The 24,452-nt window shown below is 41.6% G+C and overlaps 1 long non-coding RNA gene across 1 annotated transcript in view; it reads left to right on the forward strand.

Annotated features, from left to right (window-relative positions):
• Nucleotides 1-263: 263 nt before the first annotated feature.
• Nucleotides 264-24,452, forward strand: part of LOC148526574 (uncharacterized) — a 36,224-nt gene continuing 12,035 nt past the window's right edge. Inside the window, exon 1 of the long non-coding RNA XR_015878235.1 lies at nucleotides 264-307. This is a non-coding gene — a long non-coding RNA (uncharacterized LOC148526574). The remainder of the gene's footprint in view (nucleotides 308-24,452) is intronic.

Below are 24,452 nucleotides of genomic sequence, written 5' to 3' on the forward strand. Positions count from 1 at the left end.
CATTAAATAGCAGATTTCTCTACTGGGAGTCAATGCACCTGCTTTGTACTGTGCAAAGGGCCATTAATCCATCTGTTCTGTGTCACTGCACTGGATAAAATTAATTTGTGTACTCTCTTCAGCCAAAGAATGGAAATAACTCAATTTAAAAAAAATGGAATTGAAAAGTAGGCCAAGTTACACGTGACTGTGCAGCTGTATAGATTGCCTTACTGTATGTACAAATGTCAGTGAGTATCTTTCACAAGCAACTCGCTCTTACTGTAAGCAAGACTTTTCTGAGGACATGAAACAGCCATAGGTCATAGTAAGTCTTCAAAACTGTATATTCTGGAATTCAGCTCTAGCTCTTCCTCTGTCATTGTGTTAGATAACATTTTATATTCTTCCAGTATGTCTTACGTTTTTTGGATGTTTCTAGTAATCTGGTGAATATTACACATTCACAGTCATATGGGAAAAATAAGATCTTTTTATTTCACACTAATGTGGCAATTACTGCAATTTTCCAAACCAAACACTAAAATAAGTGAGCAGACCTGAGAGGCATTGGCTGTTGTTATCTATGTTTGTAAATAATGTTGATATAATTTTCATCTGTAGACTTACAGATAAAAGTGCTACATATCTCATGTTTAAAATTATTTTATCAGCCACCAGCTTCTCAGGTACTGTAAGATGGATTGTTTTTTGGTATTGAAGCTATCACTGTGCTAATATTGGAGCTGGCAACAAATTCATCTTTGGGCGAGGAACATTTTTGTCTGTTTTAACCAGTAAGTGTAAATATGATGTGACTGAAATTACTTCTTACTGTAATACAGTTGTGCACAAGTATTTTCTTCTCATACAGTATATACCGAATGTTACACTACTACAATATTTATGTAACAATATATAATAATAATAATCAGTGCTTCTATCCTGGTGGTACTCAACAGTTTGCAACCTGCTTTTTGGTCTAATGTTTCATTCTTCCAAAAACAGGAAGAAATCATATAAAGTAAATAATTTCAGATATGGATAAAATAAGTATCTGCACACTTATCCAGAGTGTGGAAGCTGCAATATATCTTGTGTCAACTTATAACTTTAGGTGAGTGCTGGCACTTTTTATGGGTCCCATTTTATTTTGAATCGAAAAAAGTAATAATAATAATAATAATAATAATAATAAACGGATCTTGAATAATCCAGAACTTTATAACCCAATCACATAATATTCTCAAACCTGTCTCCTTTTCAGTTGACTCAAAAAACAATTATTGTGAGAAAACTAACTACAAACGGAAACATACTACATTTAGTGCACTGCTGTCCTTTTTCATAGAACTGTTATAGATATAAATGTACAGTATTAATATGGAGCTAAACCAGGTCAGTTCTTCTAAATTCCACTTGATACCCAGCAAATTTACATGCCCATTGCTCATTAATTTCCATATGACAGAGTACATAGATATGGAGCAGGGTAAGAACTGCCAGAAAATGTCAAGGTGACAACCATGTAACCAAGCCACGTCCACTCTAGAGCGCAGTCTTGCAGCAGGGTTGATGCAATCAAGTTTCCTCTTAAATCACGAGCTCTGTCCACCTCAGTTCTTCTTACTTTACTTCTGTATCTCCTCCAAGTAAGATAAGAAGAGAAGGCAAGTATAAATAACATACGTGATAATATACCTAACCAGTCGTAGCATATGAATAAAAATTGGCTGACTACATACATACTATCATAGAGTAAAGACATCTAATTCCAGTGAAAAAACCCAAGATGGGGTTTCTTCCTATTTGCCATGTCCTGTAGCCAGTAAATGCTGTTGCCAGTGATAGCATTTGCCGGCCGCCTCCTATAGTTGCTTACATAAAAAGGATCATGGATCAATCGCCACAATCCTCTGATTGCTATCACCATCTCAGAATAGCTATAGCATGTTGCATACAGGACATAATGGCTTATTTAGTTTAATAAAGTATATTTTACATTTAAACTTATTTTAAATAAAACATTTGTGTGTGCATATGTGAACTAGGTCAGTCTTGTAGATAAGGACCATGACTAACATGCAAAAATATACAGTGGGGTATATTTACTGTACTAAAGTGTGAGTTTTTAGAAGTGAAGATGTTGCCAATAGTAACTAATCAGATTCTACTTAACAATTATCTAGCACCTTCTAGAAGATAATAGCTAGAATCTGATTGGTTGCTATGGGCAACATCTCCACTTCTAAAAACCTGCACTTTAGTAAATATACCCCAGTCTGCACTGGCGTAACTACCATAGATGCAGGGGGTGCGGCTGTTATGGGGCCCGGACCATCTCTGGGGCCCAGCCGTCCCCCTACGCTGCCAGGCAAGTCGTGGTTGCGTCCTCCTTCAGCAGTGTGCTGCGCAAGACAGGTACGTGCCATCCCGGTCGGCTCCGTCTCTGTCACTCCTCACTGACTGATACTGGGAGGAGGAGTGGCCATGATCCGGAGATGTCCCAGCTCAGCCACGTCTCCTCCCACCATCAGTCAGTGAGGAGAGATGGAGAGATGCCTGCCCTGCGCAGCACAACCTGTAGGACAACCACGGAGCAGAGGTAAGTCAAGGAGGGGGCTGAGCCACAGGAGGGGGGCAGGGAACCTAGGGGGGCCTGTGAAAATTTTGCTATGGCGCCACCTAGATCTAGTTACTCCCCTGCCAGTATGTCACTGTAGCATTCAAAGAGTAAAACATTTAGAATATCAATATAAAAAAAATCTATTTAAAATATCTAAAAATCACATTACTTACTACTACGCTATTGGTGAGTGGGCTGCCAACAATTGTAAATATTTTTAATGACAATTATCTGAAATGTTTATCACAGGACATTTAGTTTTGTATACACACTATTATGTCATGCTAAAAAATAACCATATGAAAAAAGGATCAGAAATTGTATTTAAGAGTTTTGTATCTCAATGTACAATTTATAAAATAATTGGTTTGGTACATCTATGAGACTGTAGGCAGCCCTGGTAACCATGCTTTCCCCCATGAGAAGGAGAAGAAAGAATGATTGTGCAGCAATCATGCTGAGCCATCTCAGTCCTACTTACCTACATTTAAACATACAAGGTCATGTCCTATTTGCAATGTGGCTGTGTTTCTAAGCTGTGGATGCCCTGGCTTTTTGTAATGTCATTCAATGTTGTGTTACTTCTGGGATCAACAAGCTTTTCTTTGGACAAGGGACTAAGCTGCATGTGAGCCTCAGTAAGTCCATATTATTGCCATACCTGATAACAGCTGCAATGCATTGTGCAGTGTGGTTTACAGATCGATAATAGACCATCGAGCTGTGCTGGAGTACTGTGTTAGACTAATCTGGAGGTGTATGCACAGACAGACCTATTTTTTGGGTCCGTTCTAATGCTTCAGATACATCTGCTTATGAGCGTTGTTATGTTGTTGGAAACGATTACTGATTAATTTGCTAAATCTCTGGACATTGTGTCGTTGTAAACAATTGCTCCCTGCAGTCAGTTTTGCGTCTTGTGTGTTTTTTGCACTGAGAATGCTGTTGAGCCAAGTGTAAGCCAAATATTGATGATGCAGATCTGACAGCAACTAATTTTCATCCCCACTTGCAGCTCAAAGGGCTTTACCTGGTGGTAACGAGATGTTTGCAAGTACAGAGAGAGCGCGTCCATTGTGGACTATGCACAGTTGTGTGTACACATTATTAATCCTGTTTTCAGATGAAACTTTTTGCAAGCATAGGGCTGGTGCACATGCGTACAAGTGATGACGGGAATGAAACCAAGTATACAGATGGGGTGGTACAACTATGCATACAGGCAAATATAGGCCATTAGTTTTGTGCATGCAATACACGTGCAATTAAGGCCATCTTGCGTTTAACTCTGCATTGGCCCCTAAGTGAGGCCCCATGAGCGCAAAAAGTTAAGAAAGAGCTGAATTATGGAACATTTAACAACTGTGGTGGTGGTGGTGCATTCAACTGTGGATAATGTGGGCATTTAAACATATAATTTAAAAAAAAACATCACTTGAAAATATGTGCAAAGTGATGGACTGTTCCTCCAGATACGCTGCAGTGGATGATGGAGAAAAGTAACCAAGAGGAAGTGTGGAAATGTGCCAATTATATTTTCTGCCTTAGTACGTAGCCCTAAATATATTTTAGCAACATTAAGGACATTGAATAAGAGTGGGCTGTTGTACAGAAAATAAACAAATACTCCTAATTTTTGGTTATTTTGGGTTTAAAATGTATTTTGAAGCATAGAAACATACAGAGCATGTAGCTTTGTGAGGAATCGTGGTTATTGGTCACTGTGGAAAAGTTTACAGTTCAGAAACCAGTATATAATGCTCATGTCATTGTTTTATAATCCAGATAATATCAACATAGTTTGAAACTTCAGTTAAAATATTTAGTTTGGTTGCTACATGCTATGCAATATTATTAATAAATTATTGTCTCATAAAAACACATTCCTCCTGTTATTACTACTAAATACCTTAGAATCTAGTAGGCAAAGGATACAGTAGGAAATAAACATCAGAGGAAATAGAGATGTGGTAAATAGATCATGTAAAGCAGACAGTTATTGTGTAATAACAATTAAAAATTTATATTTGGAGCTGGAACCAATCTCTTTGTGATTTCCAGTAAGTGATTTCTATTTATTTTATAACTATTGCTTGGTAATCACAGTCTAATGTGGTGGTCATAATAATAATAATAATAATAATAATAATAATAATAATAATAATAATACAATTCTAGACTTTACTACTGAACTTGGTGCAAATGCTTACTTATTGCAACAGATTACAGATGCATAAAATGTGGAAGACAGTACTGGAAGTTATTTACTAACAACGTACAAACCTGCAGTGTCCATGTTAGCCAATCTGACATTGGAAGATTGTCATTTTGTTAGTAAACATCTTATCAGTTTCACTATATAATAATGTGAGTATTTTTGTTAGCAGAAGGTTTTTGTTATGATATCTTTTACTGTGCTATAACACATACAAATATTTCTTTGGAACAGGGAGCCAACTGTCTGTGATACCCAGTAAGTATTCCCATCACTTAAAATAAATGCATTATTACATCTGAAAAACATGTAAGATGATTTCCACACTTTGCTCCTAAACAGGTGTATGTACTGTAAGCTTATCATGTACGGTTCAGTGATGGTGGACTCATGTGCATACAATCATTGGCATGATACATATAATTACTGAACTTGGCTATAGTGAAGTTTTTGTGCATCTTTAAATATTCCGATTTTATAATTTATAATATAGAAAATAATGAGTACAGTATCAGGTTACAATGTGAGAATGTCATCCGGTATGCATGATAAGAATTGTATTGCAAAAGAGGAACACAAATTTCCCTGTAAAAAATCTTTAAAACCATGACAGTTCAGAAATCTTGGAGCAGTTAATAAATATCCATAAGGGTAATGTATATGAAATTACAAAATCCCACACAAGGTACCATACAGTATATTCAAATATTAGGTATATTAATGTGAACTGGAAGTGTGCTTAAAATAGCTAATTTAGTAAACTGTATATGATATAATACAATTAGATAAAATTGCACACCATGATTCTGTGATATACAGTACAGTATATAGTTCTCCTGTGACATTGGGTGTTTTAGTAATTAAAGATGTCACTGTGGGTTTATGGCTCTACCAGTAGACTCACATTTGGCAGAGGAACAATATTAACTGTGACACCTAGTAAGTATTATTACAAAGATGACTGTCTAACCATGTTCTGAGCACAAAGACTATTTCACAAAAATGATACCCTGGCCCTTTCATTTTCTATGTCTGCAAGTGAAATGCTTGTTAGAGTTCAGAAGGAGAAGATTTACGATGTAATATTGTAATTTAATGTGTGACATTGGGAATCTACCCAAAGATAATATAAAAAAGGTTTCAGAAAGTTGTAGCTATTGAATGTATTTTATTAATATCCATATTAGTGGTTGCCTAGTGAGACAGGTTTCAAGAGTATTATGGAGTAGGCACAAGAGTACATGTTATACCAAGTAAGCAGAGTCACTCTATCAAACTGCTATCCTTCAATTGTTTTAAATCAGTTAAATAATCTTTTTTGTTTTTAAACAATTATTTTTAAATTGCATTGGTAGAGTGGTAGCGGGTGTTTCATGGGTAGCATCATATAACATTAAGGTATAACAAATTGATATGGATGATTTTTATCTATTGTGTACAGTAAAGGTAGAATTCTATGTTGCAAAGGTAAAGTACACAATATAGTACAAAACTGCAGCCTGTCACACTTATGTTGATAGTTATGATGAGGGATATTCAGGTAACTATTTAGGCTAACACTGTGCCAAGTATTGTACTATAAACATGTTACACTACCTACAGCATATTATAAGGTTAATTTGAATGGAGTATTATTTAGTGGAAATTGACTCATGTAATTTTTGCAATTGTCACAAAAAAGTTAAGGTTGTCTTTTATGGAATTAAAACATTTAGGGGCATATGTATCAAAGCTTGATGTGAGATAAAATTGTGAAATATATATCACCAACCAATCAGCTCCAAACTATCATTTCTTAAACACAACCTGCAAAATGTAAGTTATAAGCTGATTGGTTGGTGACATATATTTCACAATTTTATCTCACATGAAGCTTTTATACATATGCCCCTTAATGTTTACAAATGTTGTCCCAGATTTGCTATTATAAAGACTGGAGCCTTACTAAATGTAGAAATCTGTTAAATATATCCATTATGATTCAGTGCTTTAAAGATAAAAACACAAAAGTTGCTTTCAGATAACATCACTGGTAGTTGTAATTGTAAAGTGTAAGCAAATAATTTCAGGGCCATTTACTTACCCTGCCACCTGGGCAAATGTGACATTATAACAAAACTGTGGTATAACACTAAGGGATAAATTCTAGCTGTTATCTTCTAGAAGGTGCTAGTTAAATGTTAAATAGAATCTGGTTGGTTGCTATGAGCAACATCTCCACTTCTAAAAACTCTCACTTTAGTAAATACACCACTAAGTATGTGACAATTACAGTACAAAAGATGTATTAATTTACACTACAATCACTGTTACTGTATGTAGCTTCAGTACAGTTATAAATGTGAGTACAAACTATCTCCTCTTTTACCAGTCGCTCTAATTTCAATTAATCAAAAATGATCTTTGTTGAATTTGTATTAATCAACCATTATTTAACTTACTTAGGTTACAGACATGCAGAACTAAGCTTTATATCTGACGTATATGATATCATATAAGATATAGCCCATTATGCTGTGAAATTATAACATATTTCTGTAAAGGCGTTGAGTGCTGTGATAATACTGGCTTTACTAAACTTATATTTGGGGAAGGTACGCAACTCCATGTCAGACCATGTAAGTTTGCATTTGTATCCTTACCTTCAAAGTTCATTATTGATGACAAAATGCAAAAGAAATAAGAAATATGTATGTGCTAGTTATATGCTATGCTTTATTATCTAATGCACTGTGTGTGACTGCTGCATATGTGAGATGTTCTTTTTAAAAAAATGAAGAAATTAGCATTCTATATGTTTATTTTACAAATATTGGAAACTTTAAATTTCTACCCTTAATAATCAATTCAAAAATGTCATGTATTTTATGGTATGTATAAGTGCATTGCTCAAGTCCTCTGAACAGATATAGCAATGTTACTTATACCAGACCAAATAAGGTAATCATGATGCAGAGGCCATGTCTTGGCTGGCAGCGCAGGCAAACACTTTATCTGACAGTAACCTTCCTTTATATGGAAATAGAACTTACTGGTAACTGTCATTGTTCTTATCATAAGCACTAAGGGGCATACTGTATCATCCATTTATAGTACAAGTCATGCTGATATACACTCCTGTAAATAATATCTATATAAACAATGAGTTCTATTTTCAATGAGTTCTGAGGTCTTCAATATTCATTAGGAAAATATGTATATTATTTATTTTATTTATTACCAATTATTTATATAAAGCACACATAGGGTCTCATTCAGACCCACTTGCAAGCGCTGAGCACTCGCAAGCGGGTCTATGATGAGGCCCTGTGCACGCGCAGCGGCCGCACTGTGCGTGAGCAAGCCCCGGAGCTATAGAGAAATTCTCTCGCTCTGGGGCTCACTACAAAAGGGGGGCTGTCGATGGTGATCAACAGTTCGCACCGTTTTGTAGGCGGGATGGGGGGTGGCTAGCCAAACAGAGGCATTCCATTAGGAACGCCTGCCATTTGGGAGCGGCCCCACAGACATAACTTGTGATGTCAGTGGTGAGCTTCCGGCTCCATTAGAGCCGAAAGCTCACTGGGGCTTGCGGCAGACGAGACCCTACCACAAGGGTATCGTCGCAAGCCCCGAAGGTCGCGATGGTCTTGACCATCGCGACCATCAACCTGGCCACTTGCTAAAGCTGTGGGTGGTCACCCACAGCTTAGCGAGCGGCCAGGGGGCCGGATTTTAAAAAGGAAGCGACCGCCCTCATTCAGAGCGAGCGCTCGCATTTTGCGAGCGGCTCTGAATGAGGTCCATTTTCCACAGTGCTTACAGAGAATATTTGGCCAGTCACATCAGTCCCTGCCCCAGTGGAGCTTACAATCATATTCCTTATCACATGTACATGCACACACTAGGATCATTTTTGTCAGGAGCCAACTAACTTACCAGTATATTTTTGGGAAGTGGGAGGAAACCGGAGTACCCGGAGGAAACCCATGCAAGCACAGGGAGAATATAAAAACTCCACACAGTAAGGACTGTAGTGTGAATCGAACCCATGATCTCACAGCTGTGAGGCACAAATTCTAACCATTACACCAACCATATAATGAATAACATTCGCCCACCTATTAAATTATATATATTAGAAATCACTTCAGATACTTGTGACCTGCATAAGATAAGTTGGATTTCCACCATTTATAGCTGGGATACTCCTCTGTGACTTAGCACATCTTTATAATTTACAACAAATGGTACAATATGAAATGTATACAGTATATGTATAGCAAATTATCTAGTGAAATAAGATTTTTATATTTTACTGGATACATTTGTACAGGCTGGCCACAGCTTATGACATTATTAAACTGTATATAAACCTATATATAGGCACGTAATGTCAGTTGTTAGAAAGAAGTGAAAAGAGAACATTTTAGTTCCCAAATAAACACACTATATATACATTTTGTCTGACTGTGCTAATGACTAGCGCTATAGAAGGCTCACAAACCAGGTAGTCACTACTTGTAAAGCAATATTTTACTGTGTAAATAATGGCTACAAGTATATATTTGGCCAAGGCACATGGCTGACTGTAATACTAGGTGAGTATTACATAGATTCCATGCAGAGTGATGCATATATTCTTTAGTTATATGTACAGTATATCTTTATAAATTGGTTTAAAAACGTTTGCTATCTAATAGATCTGGCAGTAAAGAGAAATGGTAATACCAACATGTCACCACTCCTGGCTTATAATTGTACTGCATACACTTTACAGGGTATTTTTATTTTTACATTTTTTTTATTGAGTAAAACTTATGTTATCTCTTTTTTTCTAGATATTTCTGTCTTGACCAAGATAATTGAAATATAAACTTTTATTTTCACATTAATTCAGTAATAATCCTTCAGGATTAGGTTGTGTAAAAGTTCAAGATAAAATAACGTATAGGTTTGAAAATATATTTTGAGCCTGATTCAATTTTCAATTTGCTGTTTGTACATTTCACCAGCTGCAGGGAAGTCACTTTGTTTCTAGTTAAAGAAGGTTTGCTGTCAAAAAGTACAAGCAGCAACATAATAACCAGTGTGTGAGTCAAAATAAAAGTAAAACCTACAAACAAAGCTGTGCATATGTTTGTAACAACATAATTAAAAGCATTGTATTGTATTACATTTTGTACAACACACTGAAATGTCATTATTTTTATGGAAATATTAGTCACCACTGTATGTAATTCCTGTAGATTTGTGAATGCCTTTTCTACTATTGTACTCTTGTCTAAAGTTGGATACGTATAGCAAACAATCAGAACTAAACATGAATCCAGTCCACTGACTACAGAGTAAGTTACGTGATGCAATATGTGTATGAACAATTGCACCTTATTATGGTTCTGAGCATTCAAAAGTGAAAGTCCAAAGTGAATAAGCTAATATATAGCACAAAACTTGTAGAATAGTGCCAGGATGTAGTAATAATGTAGTTCACAGGAAGAAAATGGCACTCTAGGATCAGATTCTGAATAGCAAAAAATGTTATTTTGGCATACAGCATATTTAATACAGCAACATTTTGCTTGAGCTTGACAAAGGGCAATAGGCACCCGATACATTGCTGTATTAAATATGTTGAATGCCTAAATTAACACTTTTGGTATTTGGAATCTGATCCTGGAGTTTTCTTCTTGTGAACTATATATATGTATCCCTGACAAAAGAATTATATCTGAAACATTGAGTGTCTATATCTTCATTCTTTAACAGTCATATGAGTGCCACTATATTGAACTATCACTCTATCTATTTATCTACTGTGTATATATATATATATATATATATATATATATATATATATATATATATTAGGGGTGAGCGGGTTCGGATTTCTGAAATCCGAACCCCCCCCCGAGCCCCCCGATCCGAGGCCGATCCGAGTCAGGCTCGACTTTTCCCGCCTGACTCGGATCTGAAATCGAGGCAAAACGTCATCATCCCGCCTTCCGGGTCTCGCGGGTTTTGGATCCTATATAAGGTACCCGCGTCGGCGCCATTTTCTCACTCGACAGTGGACAGTGAAGAGGGAGGGTGGGAGTTAGGGCTGGCTGGGCTGTGTAGTGTAGTGTAGTGCAGAGTAGTGTTGTGCTGTGCTGTGCTGCGCTGTGCTGCTGTTGTCCATAGGTGCTGTGTCCACTACTTCAAAGTCCATAGGGGCTGGCTGTGTTGTGCTGTGCTGCTGTTAATAGGGGCTGTGTCCACTACTTCAAAGTCCATAGGGGCTGGCTGGACTGTGTTGTGCAGTCAGTTCTCCATAGGGGCTGTGTCCACTCCAAAGTCCTGTGCAGTGTCCCAGTCCTAAAGGGGTGCTGTAGTGTTGCCCAGGGGGTGCTCTGTTCAACAGGGGTGCTCCCCCCAAGTGCTAAAAAAATAATATTTTTTCTGTGTTTGTGAATTGTGTGCGCAGTAGCTGCACGTGCATCAACAAAGTAGTGCCAAGCGTGCGCCTGTGTCATAAGTAAAGGGCCGGCTGGCTTGACCGTTAAAGGGTGCTGTAACCCCCAAAGTACACTACAAACCAACTAACAAAATAATTTTTCTGTGTTTGTGAATTGTGTGCGCAGTAGCCGCACGTGCATCAACAAAGTAGTGCCAAGCGTGCGCCTGTGTCATAAGTAAAGGGCTGGCTGGCTTGACCGTTAAAGGGTGCTGTAACCCCCAAAGTACACTACAAACCAACTAACAAAATATTTTTTCTGTGTTTGTGAATTGTGTGCGCAGTAGCCGCACGTGCATCAACAAAATAGTGCCAAGCGTGCGCCTGTGTCATAAGTAAAGGGCTGGCTGGCTTGACAGTTAAAGGGTGCTGTAACCCCCAAAGTACACTACAAACCCAAAAAATATATATTTTCTGTGTTTGTGAATTGTGTGCGCAGTAGCAGCACGTGCATCAACAAAGTAGTGCCTAGCGTGCGCCTGTGTCATAAGTAAGGGGCCGGCTGGCTTGACCGTTAAAGGGTGCTGTAACCCCCAAAGTACACTCCAAACCAAAAAAATATATATTTTCTGTGTTTGTGAATTGTGTGCGCAGTAGCCCCACGTGCATCAACAAAGTAGTGCCAAGCGTGCGCCTGTGTCATAAGTAAAGGGCTGGCTGGCTTGACCGTTAAAGGGTGCTGTAACTCCCAAAGTACACTCCAGTCCAAACCAAAAAAAAAATTATTTTCTGTGTTTGTGAATTGTGTGCGCAGTAGACGCACGTGCATCAACAAAGCAGTGCCAAGCGTGCGCCTGTGTCATAAGTAAAGGGCCGGCCTGCTTGACCGTTAAAGGGTGCTGTAACCCCCAAAGTACACTCCAGTCCAAACCAAAAAAAAAAATATTTTCTGTGTTTGTGAATTGTGTGCGCAGTAGCCGCACGTGCATCAACAAAGTAGTGCCAAGCGTGCGCCTGTGTCATAAGTAAAGGGCCGGCTGGCTTGACCGTTAAAGGGTGCTGTAACCCCCAAAGTACACGCCAAACAAAAAAAAAATTTATTTTCTGTGTTTGTGAATTCTGTGCGCAGTAGCCGCACGTGCATCAACAAAGTAGTGCCAAGCGTGCACCTGTGTCATAAGTAAAGGGCCGGCTGGCTTGACCGTTAAAGGGTGCTGTAACCCCCAAAGTACACTCCAAACCAAAAAAAAAATTATTTTCTGTGTTTGTGAATTGTGTGCGCAGTAGCCGCACGTGCATCAACAAAGCAGTGCCAAGCGTGCGCCTGTGTCATAAGTAAAGGGCCGGCTGGCGTGACCGTTAAAGGGTGCTGTAACTATCAAAGTACACTCCAGTCCAAACCAAAAAAAAAATTATTTTCTGTGTTTGTGAATTGTGTGCGCAGTAGCCGCACGTGCATCAACAAAGTAGTGCCAAGCGTGCGCCTGTGTCATAAGAAAAGGGCTGGCTGGCTTGACCGTTAAAGGGTGCTGTAACCCCCAAAGTACACTCCAAACCAAAAAAATATATATTTTCTGTGTTTGAGAATTGTGTGCGCAGTAGCCGTACGTGCATCAACAAAGTAGTGCCAAGCGTGCGCCTGTGTCATAAGTAAGGGGCCGGCTGGCTTGACCGTTAAAGGGTGCTGTAACCCCCAAAGTACACTCCAAACCAAAAAAATATATATTTTCTGTGTTTGTGAATTGTGTGCGCAGTAGCCCCACGTGCATCAACAAAGTAGTGCCAAGCGTGCGCCTGTGTCATAAGTAAAGGGCTGGCTGGCTTGACCGTTAAAGGGTGCTGTAACTCCCTAAGTACACTCCAGTCCAAACCAAAAAAAAAATTATTTTCTGTGTTTGTGAATTGTGTGCGCAGTAGCCGCATGTGCATCAACAAAGCAGTGCCAAGCGTGCGCCTGTGTCATAAGTAAAGGGCCGGCCTGCTTGACCGTTAAAGGGTGCTGTGACCCCCAAAGTGCACTCCAGTCCAAACCAAAAAAAAAATATTTTCTGTGTTTGTGAATTGTGTGCGCAGTAGCCGCACGTGCATCAACAAAGTAGTGCCAAGCATGCGCCTGTGTCATAAGTAAAGGGCCAGCTGGCTTGACCGTTAAAAGGTGCTGTAACCCCCAAAGTACACGCCAAACCAAAAAAATATATATTTTCTGTGTTTGTGAATTGTGTGCGCAGTAGCCGCACGTGCATCAACAAAGTAGTGCCAAGCGTGCGCCTTTGTCATAAGTAAAGGGCCGGCTGGCTTGACCGTTAAAGGGTGCTGTAACTCCCAAAGTACACTCCAGTCCAAACCAAAAAAAAAATTATTTTCTGTGTTTGTGAATTGTGTGCGCAGTAGCCGCACGTGCATCAACAAAGTAGTGCCAAGCGTGCGCCTGTGTCATAAGTAAAGGGCTGGCTGGCTTGACCTTTAAAGGGTGCTGTAACCCCCAAAGTACACTCCAAACCAAAAAAATATATATTTTCTGTGTTTGTGAATTGTGTGCGCAGTAGCCGCACGTGCATCAACAAACTAGTGCCAAGCGTGCGCCTGTGTCATAAGTAAGGGGCCGGCTGGCTTGACCGTTAAAGGGTGCTGAAACCCCCAAAGTACACTCCAAACCAAAAAAATATATATTTTCTGTGTTTGTGAATTGTGTGCGCAGTAGCCCCACGTGCATCAACAAAGTAGTGCCAAGCATGCGCCTGTGTCATAAGTAAAGGGCTGGCTGGCTTGACCACTAAAGGGTGCTGTAACTCCTAAAGTACACTCCAGTCCAAACCAAAAAAAAAAATATTTTCTGTGTTTGTGAATTGTGTGCGCAGTAGCCGCACGTGCATCAACAAAGCAGTGCCAAGCGTGCGCCTGTGTCATAAGTAAAGGGCTGGCTGGCTTGACCGCTAAAGGGTGCTGTAACCCCCAAAGTACACTCCAGTCCAAACCAAAAAAAAAAAAATTGTCTGTGTTTGTGAATTGTGTGCGCAGTAGCCGCACGTGCATCAACAAAGTAGTGCCAAGCGTGCGCCTGTGTCATAAGTAAAGGGCCAGCTAGCTTGACCGTTAAAGGGTGCTGTAACCCCCAAAGTAAACGCCAAACCAAAAAAAAAAATATTTTCTGTGTGTGTGAATTGTGTGCGCAGTAGCCGCACGTGCATCAACAAAGTAGTGCCAAGCGTGCACCTGTGTCATAAGTAAAGGGCCGGCTGGCTTGACCATTAAAGGGTGCTGTAACCCCCAAAGTACACTCCAAACCAAAAAAAAATATATTTTCTGTGTTTGTGAATTGTGTGCGCAGTAGCCGCACGTGCATCAACAAAGTAGTGCCAAGCGTGCGCCTGTGTCATAAGTAAAGGGCCGGCTGGCTTGACGGTTATAGGGTGCTGTAACTCCCAAAGTACAGTCCAGTCCAAACCAAAAAAAATAATATTTTCTGTGTTTGTGAATTGTGTGTGCAGTAGCCGCACGTGCATCAACAAAGTAGTGCCAAGCGTGTGCCTGTGTCATAAGTAAAGGGCCAGCCTGCTTGACCGTTAAAGGGTGCTGTAACCCCCAAAGTACACTCCAGTACAAACCAAAAAAAAAATATTTTCTGTGTTTGTGAATTGTGTACGCAGTAGCCGCACGTGCATCAACAAAGTAGTGCCAAGCGTGCGCCTGTGTCATAAGTAAAGGGCCGGCTGGCTTGACCGTTAAAGGGTGCTGTAAACCCCAAAGTACATGCCAAACCAAAAAAAAAATTATTTTCTGTGTTGTGAATTGTGTGCGCAGTAGACGCACGTGCATCAACAAAGTAGTGCCAAGCGTGCGCCTGTGTCATAAGTAAAGGGCCGGCTGGCTTGACCGTTAAAGGGTGCTGTAACCCCCAAAGTACACTCCAAACCGAAAAAATATATATTTTCTATGTTTGTGAATTGTGTGCGCAGTAGCCGCACGTGCATCAACAAAGGAGCAGCGCCAAGCGTGCGCCTGTGTCCCATAAGTAAAGAGCCGGCTGGCTCATTTCTTAAAGGGTGGTGTAACCCACAAAGTGCACTACTCTCCAGCAAAAAGAAAAAAATATTTTCTGTGTTTAGCCGCACGTATATATCAAATCGATATAACATAAATGGAGGACCAAACCGATAACATGCCATCAATGTCGTCTGCCAAGGCCGATGCCCAATGTCATAATAGAGGGCACATACAATCCCAAATGACAAAGTTCAGGAAAATGACCTTGAAAAAAACATTTAAATCAGCTGAAGAGAAACGTAAACTTGCCAATATGCCTTTTACGACACGGAGTGGCAAGGAACGGCTAAGGTCGATCCCTAGTATGTTCATGACTAGTGGTTCAGCTTCACATGACGATGGAAGCCCTCCTCCCACTAAAAAAATGAAGAGAGATAAGCTGGCAAAAGCACAGCGAAGAACTGTGCTTTCTAAGAAGATATCACAAATCCCCAAGGAGAGTCCAAGTGTGGTGGTGGTTGCGATGCCTGACCTTCCCAGCACTGGACAGGAAGAGGTGGCTCTTTCCACCATTTGCACGCCCCCTGCAAGTGCTGAAAGGAGCACCCACAGTCCACTTGCTGATATGCAAATTGAAGATGTCACTGTTGAAGTACAACAGGATGAGGATACTGGTGTAGCTGGCGCTGAGGAGGAAGTTGGCGAGGAGGATTCTGATGGTGATGTGGTTTGTTTAAATCAGGCTCCGGGGGAGACAGTTGTTGTCCGTGGGATGAAAAAGCCCATCACGGTCATGCCTGGGCAGAAGACCAAACATTCCACCTCTTTGGTCTGGCAATATTTCTATCCAAATCCGGACAACAACATATGTAAAGGTGAAATAAGTAGGGGTAGGGACGTCAACCACCTAGGAACATCCTCTCTTATACGGCACCTGCAGCGCGTTCATAAAAAGTTACTGTCAAGTTCAGAAACTTTGGCTAAGACCATAAGCAGTCCAGGGACACCTAAATCCCGTTGTCCTGTTGTATCCAAGCGCCTGCAAACCACACCGTCAACTCCCTCCTCGTCAATTTCCTCCTTAGTCAGGATCAGAAGTAGTCCTGCAGGCCATGTCACTGGCATGACAGACTCTCCTATCCGGGATTCCTCTGGAGGATCCTGCATTGCTACGCCTACTGCTGCCGCTGCCGCTGTAGCTGCTGCTGGGAGTCGTTCATCATCCCAGAGAGGAAGTAGGAACACCACTACTTTTACTAAACAATTGACCCTCCAACAGTCCTTAGCGAGGAGGATGAAGTACGACAGTAGTCATAATGAAGCAAAACGTATAACTGAGGCCTTGACTGCTATGTTGGTGTTAGACGTGCGTCCGGTATCCGCCATTAGTGCAGTGGGATTTAGACAATTGATGGAGGTAGTGTGTACCCGGTTCCAAATCCCATCTAGATTCCACTTCACTAGGCAGGCGATACCGAGACTGTACAGAAACGTCAGAAAAAGTGTCCTCAGTGTCCTGAAAAATGCCGTTGTAAACAATGTCCACTTAACCACGGACATGTGGACAAGTGGAACAGGGCAGACTAAGGACTATATGACTGTGACAGCCCACTGGGTAGATGTATCACCTTACGCAGCAACAGCAGCAGCGTCACCAGTAGCAGCATCTCAGAAACGCCAGCTCGTTCCAAGGCAGGCTACGCTGTGTATCACCGGTTTCAGTAAGAGGCACACCGCCGACAACCTCTTAGAGAAACTGAGGGAAATCATTGCCCAGTGGCTTACCCCACTTAGACTCTCCTGGGGATTTGTGATATCTGACAATGCCACCAATATTGTGCGGGCATTACATCTGGGCAAATTCCAGCACGTCCCATGTTTTGCTCACACAATAAACTTGGTGGTGCAGAATTGTCTGAAAAGCGACAGGGGCATGCAGGAGACGATTTGGGTGGCCCGAAAAATTTCTGGCCACTTTCGCCATTCAGCGACTGCGTGCCGAAGACTGGAGCACCAGCAAACACTCTTGAACCTGCCCCGCCATCACCTGAAGCAAGAGGTTGTGACGTGGTGGAATTCAACCCTCTATATGCTTCAGAGGATGGAGGAGCAGCAAAAGGCCATACAACCCTATACATCCACCTATGACATAGGCAAAGGAGGGGGTATGCACCTGACTCAAGCGCAGTGGAGAATGATTTCTATGTTGTGCAAGGTTCTCCAGCCCTTCGAACTTGCCACACGTGAAGTCAGTTCAGACACTGCCAGCTTGAGTCAGGTCATTCCCCTCATCAGGCTTTTGCAGAAGCAGCTGGAGAAAGTGAAGGAGGGAGCTAAGACGGAGCGATTCCGCTCGGCATGTGGGACTTGTGGATGAAGCCCTTCATTCGCTTTGCCAGGATTCCAGGGTGGTCAATCTGTTGAAATCAGACCACTACATTTTGGCCACCGTGCTCGATCCTAGGTTTAAAGCCTATGTGGTGTCTCTCTTTCCGGCCGACACAAGCGTGCAGAGGTGCAAAGACCTGCTGGTGAACACACTGTCAGCTGGAGTGGAACGTGACACGTCAACAGCTCCTTCTTCATTTTCTCCCGCAACTGGGGCTGCCAGGAAAAAACTTAGGTATCCTAAGCAACCCGCTGGCGGTGATGCAGGGCAGGCAGGACCAAGTTTGGACATCTGGTCCGGACTGAAGGACCTGGCAACAATTTCTGACATGTCTACTGTCACTGCATATGATACTGTCACCATTGACAGAATGGTGGAGGATTACATCGGTGACAGCATCCAAGTAGGCATGTCAGACAGTCCATACCTGTACTGGCAGGAAAAAGAGGCAATCTGGAGGCCCCTGTACAAACTGGCTCTATTTTACCTGAGTTGCCCCCCCTCCAGTGTTTACTCCGAAAGAGTGTTTAGTGCAGCCGGGAACTTTGTCAGCGAAAGGCGTAGGAGGTTGCTTCCACAGAATGTGGAGAAGATGATGTTCATCAAAATGAATTATCAGCTCTTCCAGGGAGACCAGCCTCCAAAACGTACAGAGGGACCTGTGGTGGTGGATTCCAGTGGGGACGAGTTAATACTCTGTGAGGATGAGGATGTACACACTGAAGAGGGTGAGGAATCGGTGGATGAGGAGGATGAGGATGACATCTTGCCTCCGTTGAGCCAGTTTGTGCAGGGACAGATTAATTGCCAGCTTGTTTTGTGGGGGCCCAAACGAACCAATCATTTCAGCCACAGTTGTGTGGCAGACCCTGGCGCTGAAATGATTGGTTTGTTAAAGTGTGCATGTCCTGTTTATACAACATAAGGGTGGGTGGAAGGGCCCAAGGACAATTCCATCTTGCACCTCTTTTTTTTCTTTGCATTATGTACAGTTTGGGACCTAGTTTTTCAAACTGCCATCCTGTCTGCCACTGCAGTATCACGCCTAGGTGGGTCCCGTGTTTGTGCCGCCCACTCGTGTCGCTTAGCATAGTCATCCAGCTACCTCGGTGCAACCTTTTGGACATAAAAACACTATTGTGAGGTGTGAGGTGTTCAGAATAGACTGGAAATGAGTGGAAATTAAGGTTATTGAGGTTAATAATAGCATAGGAGCAGAAAAACCTACAAATTCTGTGATTTTAGCTGTTTTTATGCTTTTTTTCCAAAAAATACAGATCCAAAACACAAAACCCAGAACCCAAAACATGGAAGGGTGGTTTTGGCAAAACCAATCCAGATCCAAAACACGAAGAAAGATTCAGATCCAAAACCAAAACCCAAAACACGAAAAGTGGCCGGTGCACACCCCTAATATATATATATATATATATATATATATATATATATATATATATATCAAAACAAATAGTACTAATAATGGCTCTACTCCAAATGTCAATACTGAATATCCAAAGAATCAACCCTTATAGGTTTTCTTCCCTCTATACACTCCCATGTTCACGGTGGCAGCTTTCCTTTTCTACCAATGGGACCATTGTTGCAAGTCCCAAAAAGATATATGTAATACAAAAGTTGACAAAAAAGCACCTCATAGTGTATTACTTAGAATAACTCAGATATTTCATAGACAGGGTAATAAATATGCATACCATATATGATATCAAATCATGCAGTGTAGTGGTATTGCTTTATCAGGAGGTTCTAGAAGAATGGTCTATTCCTTGTCTCCACTTCCTTCTGGATATGTGGTTGTATCTTCCAGTGGTCACATACATATAATGAAAATGTATGCACTCATGGAGTAATTTGTTTACACATTTATTCACAAACAACACATATACAATAATTTAAATTTCAGAAAGTGCTTATCTGCAATCGGCCAAGGAGTCCAGAGTATGGATGTCACATATATATCTGCTTAGTCAGTGGTACTCTCCTAATAATATTAGCAGTCTGGTGCCCTCTATAGGCTTTCACTATGGATGAGAGCAACAATAATGTCCAATAACAGCGGCTCTTGGAATAACAAAGGAAACTAGAGACATGTTGTAGACCATCATTTCAATGTAACTAGTACAACCTGATGAAAGTGTACTAGTTACATTGGAATGTTGGTCTGCAACATCTTGGCTTCAATTCCCCTTGTTTTTCTACCTTACATGGGACAGGGCCATACTGTGCTCCACAGGGGGGCTCCATGTGTTCCTCAGCCAGGGGCAAATCCAGGAGGGCATGCTCAGTGTTATTGCTCCCCTCTTTCCCCCTGCACAGCCAGAGGAGACTTCTGCTGCTGATCAGTAGCAACAGCCATCCCTGGTCCACTGCAGCCCAGCACACAGCAGTGTGAGCTAGGCTGAGGAGTAACACTGCTACTGACAGGGGAGGGGGAAATGGTGGCAGACCCGGGCCCCCGCCAGGGCCCTCCATCAAGTCTGAGCCCAGGGTATCCCCCCTCTTGACACCCCTGCATATATGTATATATATTATGAGGGCACCTACGGAAGGAACCGGGACTATTATTTTTCATTATATATATGTATATATAAAGTATATATATACGGAATACATACGATTTACCGCCGGCCGCATGGCCAGCGGTTCTGATCCCGACAGCGGCATCCCGACACTGGAGGAAATCCTGATCGTCCTTCAGGTAAGTAAAACTAATCTAATTCCCCCCCTAACCCTCCCATAGGGATGCCTAACCCTAACCTCCCCCCAAAAGCCTAACCCTATTCCCCCTTCTAAGTGCCTAAACCTAACACCCACCTTCCCCGCTGCCTAATCCTAATTCTCCCGGGGGTGCCTAATCCTAACCTCCCCCCAGGGGTGCCTAACCCTAACCCCTCCTTCCCCTAGCCTAACCCTAACCTCCCGGGAGGGTGCCTAACCCTAAGTCCCCCCCGGGAGTCCCTAACCTGACCCTCCCCCCTACGGCTGTCCGAACCCGGCGCCCGGCTTACCTTTGATCGGTAAGCAGGGTGTCGGCCTCCCGTCATAGGTCTAATGACCGGCATCGTGATTTCTATGCCGGTCATTAGACACTTGCCGGGATGAAACAGTCGGAATGCCAATGGTCGGCATTTAGACCATCTGTATCCCGAATGCATCCCATATATACTGCTCTTATGACCTTTCTTAATATTTAATATATAAGCTGTGAAGGAAAAGTTTTTCTTTTAATGCAGTGACATATATTTGAGCTCTATACAGTACTGGTTTATGTGTGCATATGAAGGCACATTGTGCCTCGCTTGTGACTATAAAAAATTGGTTGAAATTACTAGATAATATACTAATTTCCCAACCTCTAACATGAAAGCCCTATAGTGCTCAGCAAAAAAGGAATACTTGCAGATACAGTATACTCAATTACTGCTCATTATTCTTTATTAAAATGTCATGTCCTGAAGGACAACATCTTCCTTGTAAAGATAAAGCACATAGGGCTCTATTTACTACAATCCGCATATTGAATGCCGATTGTAGTGTGATATTACCGAGTGAATTCGCATTGCGAATTCAGGTAATATCACAGGGATTTACTATAAATCCCTTGCAGGGACAGAGCTTGCGATAAACCTCTGTCCCTGCGGATCCCATCCGCACTCTAGTCTTGGTATTTTCGGAAAAAATACCGCGACTAAGAGCCCGCGCATGCGCCGACCGACCACCGCTACTACCTCCCCACCGACGCTAAGCCCCGCCCCCGGCGCTAAGCCCCGCCCCCCGCGATCGCGGACCCCCGCGACCCCCCCTCCCTTCATTACACTTACCTGCATCCTCCTGGCCTCCGGTGGTCTTCTCCGGGCTTCCCGATCAGGTGATCTCCCATACTGCACTGGGGCCCGATCACCTGATGACCGGGCCCCAGTGCACTGTGGGAGACCAGCTGACCGGAGAGGAGCCATCACCGGAGCCCCGATCACCGGTCCCTGGATTCAGGTAAGTGAAAAAAAAAATGTTTAATTTTTTTTTTCTTTTTTTTACAGTAATCAGCTTGCGGTCTCTTTAGACCACATAGCTGATTACTGGTACCGGCTCCCGCCTCTGCTCTCCCCGTTAGAGCAGAGTGGGAGCCCGGTAACCGGGGGAGACCCTGGATAACGCCACCTCCAGGTGGCGTTATTATCACAGGGCTTCCCCCGGTATTTTTTTTACAATTTATTTTTAGTAACTTGCACACAGATCACATTTCCCATTACAATTATGGGAAATGCGATCTGCTTTACTAAAAATAAGTGATACTGGGGGTTGGAGTAGAATTTTACTAATTCTACTCCAATTGCCCTGTAATAAATACAGGTGAAACTAAAATAATGTGAAAAGGGTGTGAAAACACCCTTTTTCACTTTATTTTAGTAAAAATAATGTTAATAAATAGAGCCCTTAATCTGACATACCATTGTACAAATGATTAAGTGGAAAGGAACACCACTCAACTGACCAGGTTCACTCACCATCTCATGTATCATAACCATACATATCCACAAGCTGGTCCATAAAGCTAGGCACACCTCAGGAAGTACACAGAAATATAACTAGACATTTTGGTGCCCAGTGTGAGAAAGGGCATCAGTGCCCCCTTCCCATGTCTTATTTTGAAAATTACTGATAGTTTGCAACACTGGAGGGGCCATAATCTAGGATACTATGGCAGTGTAGAAATTTCTCACATCAACCTGTTAATGTATTTTATATAGTTCTAGCAAAATCAGTGATCGAATGAGGACTCAGTAAAATGCAACCCAGCACTATTTATGATTGCTACATTAAAAATAAGGTTTACTACTTTTTTCCACTGTGCAACTATTTGTAAACAAGAAGGTACTTGTGACCTTAACACAAATATGGGAGCCACTGGTGGTTTTATAACAGGACAGACTGAACTGGACACTACAGCACAAACGTTTATGGTGTGTGTGTATTGCTTACTACACTTTATGTGTCAATTATCATTACAATGGATATTTGTGGTAATCACTGGGAATAATACACATTATTTTTTTGAGATCTTTGTCCTACTGAAAGAGATCTACACATGTAGGCTAAATATGTACTGGCCTTTTTGTGTAGGACAAATATCTGGAAAAAAAAATAAGTGAGACTATTACTTAACATGTGTATTATTCCCAGTGAAATAAACAAGTTTCCATTTTAATGGTAAGTGATGTGTGTTACACATCCCAGATGCAGTGTACAGCTAGCGCACCCCAATTGACTCGCATAGCAGTGCGCTCACCCGGCCACTAAATCTGTGAGCTCACACTGACATACTGTTTGTTTGCAGAGTATGAAGCCGTAGGGATTATTATTATTATTATTATTATTATTATTATTATCATTTATATAAGGCGCCACAAGTGTTCCGCAGTGCCTTACAAAGTACATAAACAAATAGGTTGACTAGTGACTTACAATACAATACAGGATAGGGACAAGGATAATATACATTGCTACATTAGCGACCATAACACTCACATAAGCAGCACAGCATTAACAACCAAATGCTAGGTGCCCTAGTGGGGAGTAAGAAGTAGATGAAAGTAAAGTAAGGAGAAGCACAAGAGGATAGAGGGCCCTGCTTGTACAAGCTTACTTTCTAATGCGGAGGGGCAGACAAACAGGTGTGACACTGATGGGTTAGACAGGGTGGAAGGAGCATGTAGAGATGGCCATGGACCATAATCGATGGTTTATGGCCGATGTCAAATGTTTTCCCCATCGATGGGGGAAAACTAGATAATTTCCCTCCGTTGACAGAACATCATAACTGAATAGTTTTTAACAAGGTGCCGGGACACTGAGTATAGCCTCACCCACCTGTCAGTCAAAGAACAGGAATGACCATTGGTTGGTGAAACCAGCGATGGTCATCCATTGCATAGTCTGTAACTATCAATGGCCACTTGCTATTTCACCATTGATGATAACCACACTGACGGACATCCCCGAAGCCACCTTATTTGCACCCAACGGCTCCTCACTCGATATTTCGGCACTGTGCGAGAGACTTCTCTCCCTACAGACAGTGAGGGAACCAGGGAAGGCAGAGCCAGAGGGCCTGATTCACTACAGAATGCAACTGCGAATGCAATTGCAATTACGCACACAGTTCAACTGCAATAGTATGCTAATTAATTGCGATCGCAATTCCACCGCTGCACTGCATAACGACGCCCACTTTACCTTACACACATTCATAATGCTTAGCAAGACTGTGAAAACCATCGGTACAATCATGTACCATCGCAGCCTCATGCACACTTGCACAAGCTCTGACCTTACTTAGAAATTGCTAACTTCCATGCACGCTACCAGACCTCAGGCTGCGTAGGGCATCGCAGTGGATAATTTATGCCTTCCCCTGCAAAGGCGTTATAACACACTTGCACGCCTGCGTTTGGCCGACCCTTTTAGGTTGAAAACTGAGCCATGTAAAACAGTACTCAGTATTGGATTTACACATGTACTGTATGTGCAATCCTGACGGTCAGCCATACACTCTTTTTTCATTATACTTCTTATCCATTTTAACTAGCCTAAATGAAACAGCTTTTAATTTAATTGAAGCGCCAATACTAAAAAGCTAAATACAACTCATGGTTTTTGTGCAAATAAATTTAATATCCATTAATAATTACATAACATGTAGAATATAAAGTTAAAAAAGCCTTCAATCAAAAGGCCATAAATATGGACATGATATTTTTCAGCAATAACTGTGCAGAATCAGCTCACACGTATGACTATCCAATTTAATATGGTTAATTAGAGCAGC

Source organism: Taudactylus pleione, unplaced genomic scaffold, assembly GCF_031769625.1.
Source record: "Taudactylus pleione unplaced genomic scaffold, aTauple2 ptg000095l, whole genome shotgun sequence".
Taxonomy (NCBI): domain Eukaryota; kingdom Metazoa; phylum Chordata; class Amphibia; order Anura; family Myobatrachidae; genus Taudactylus; species Taudactylus pleione.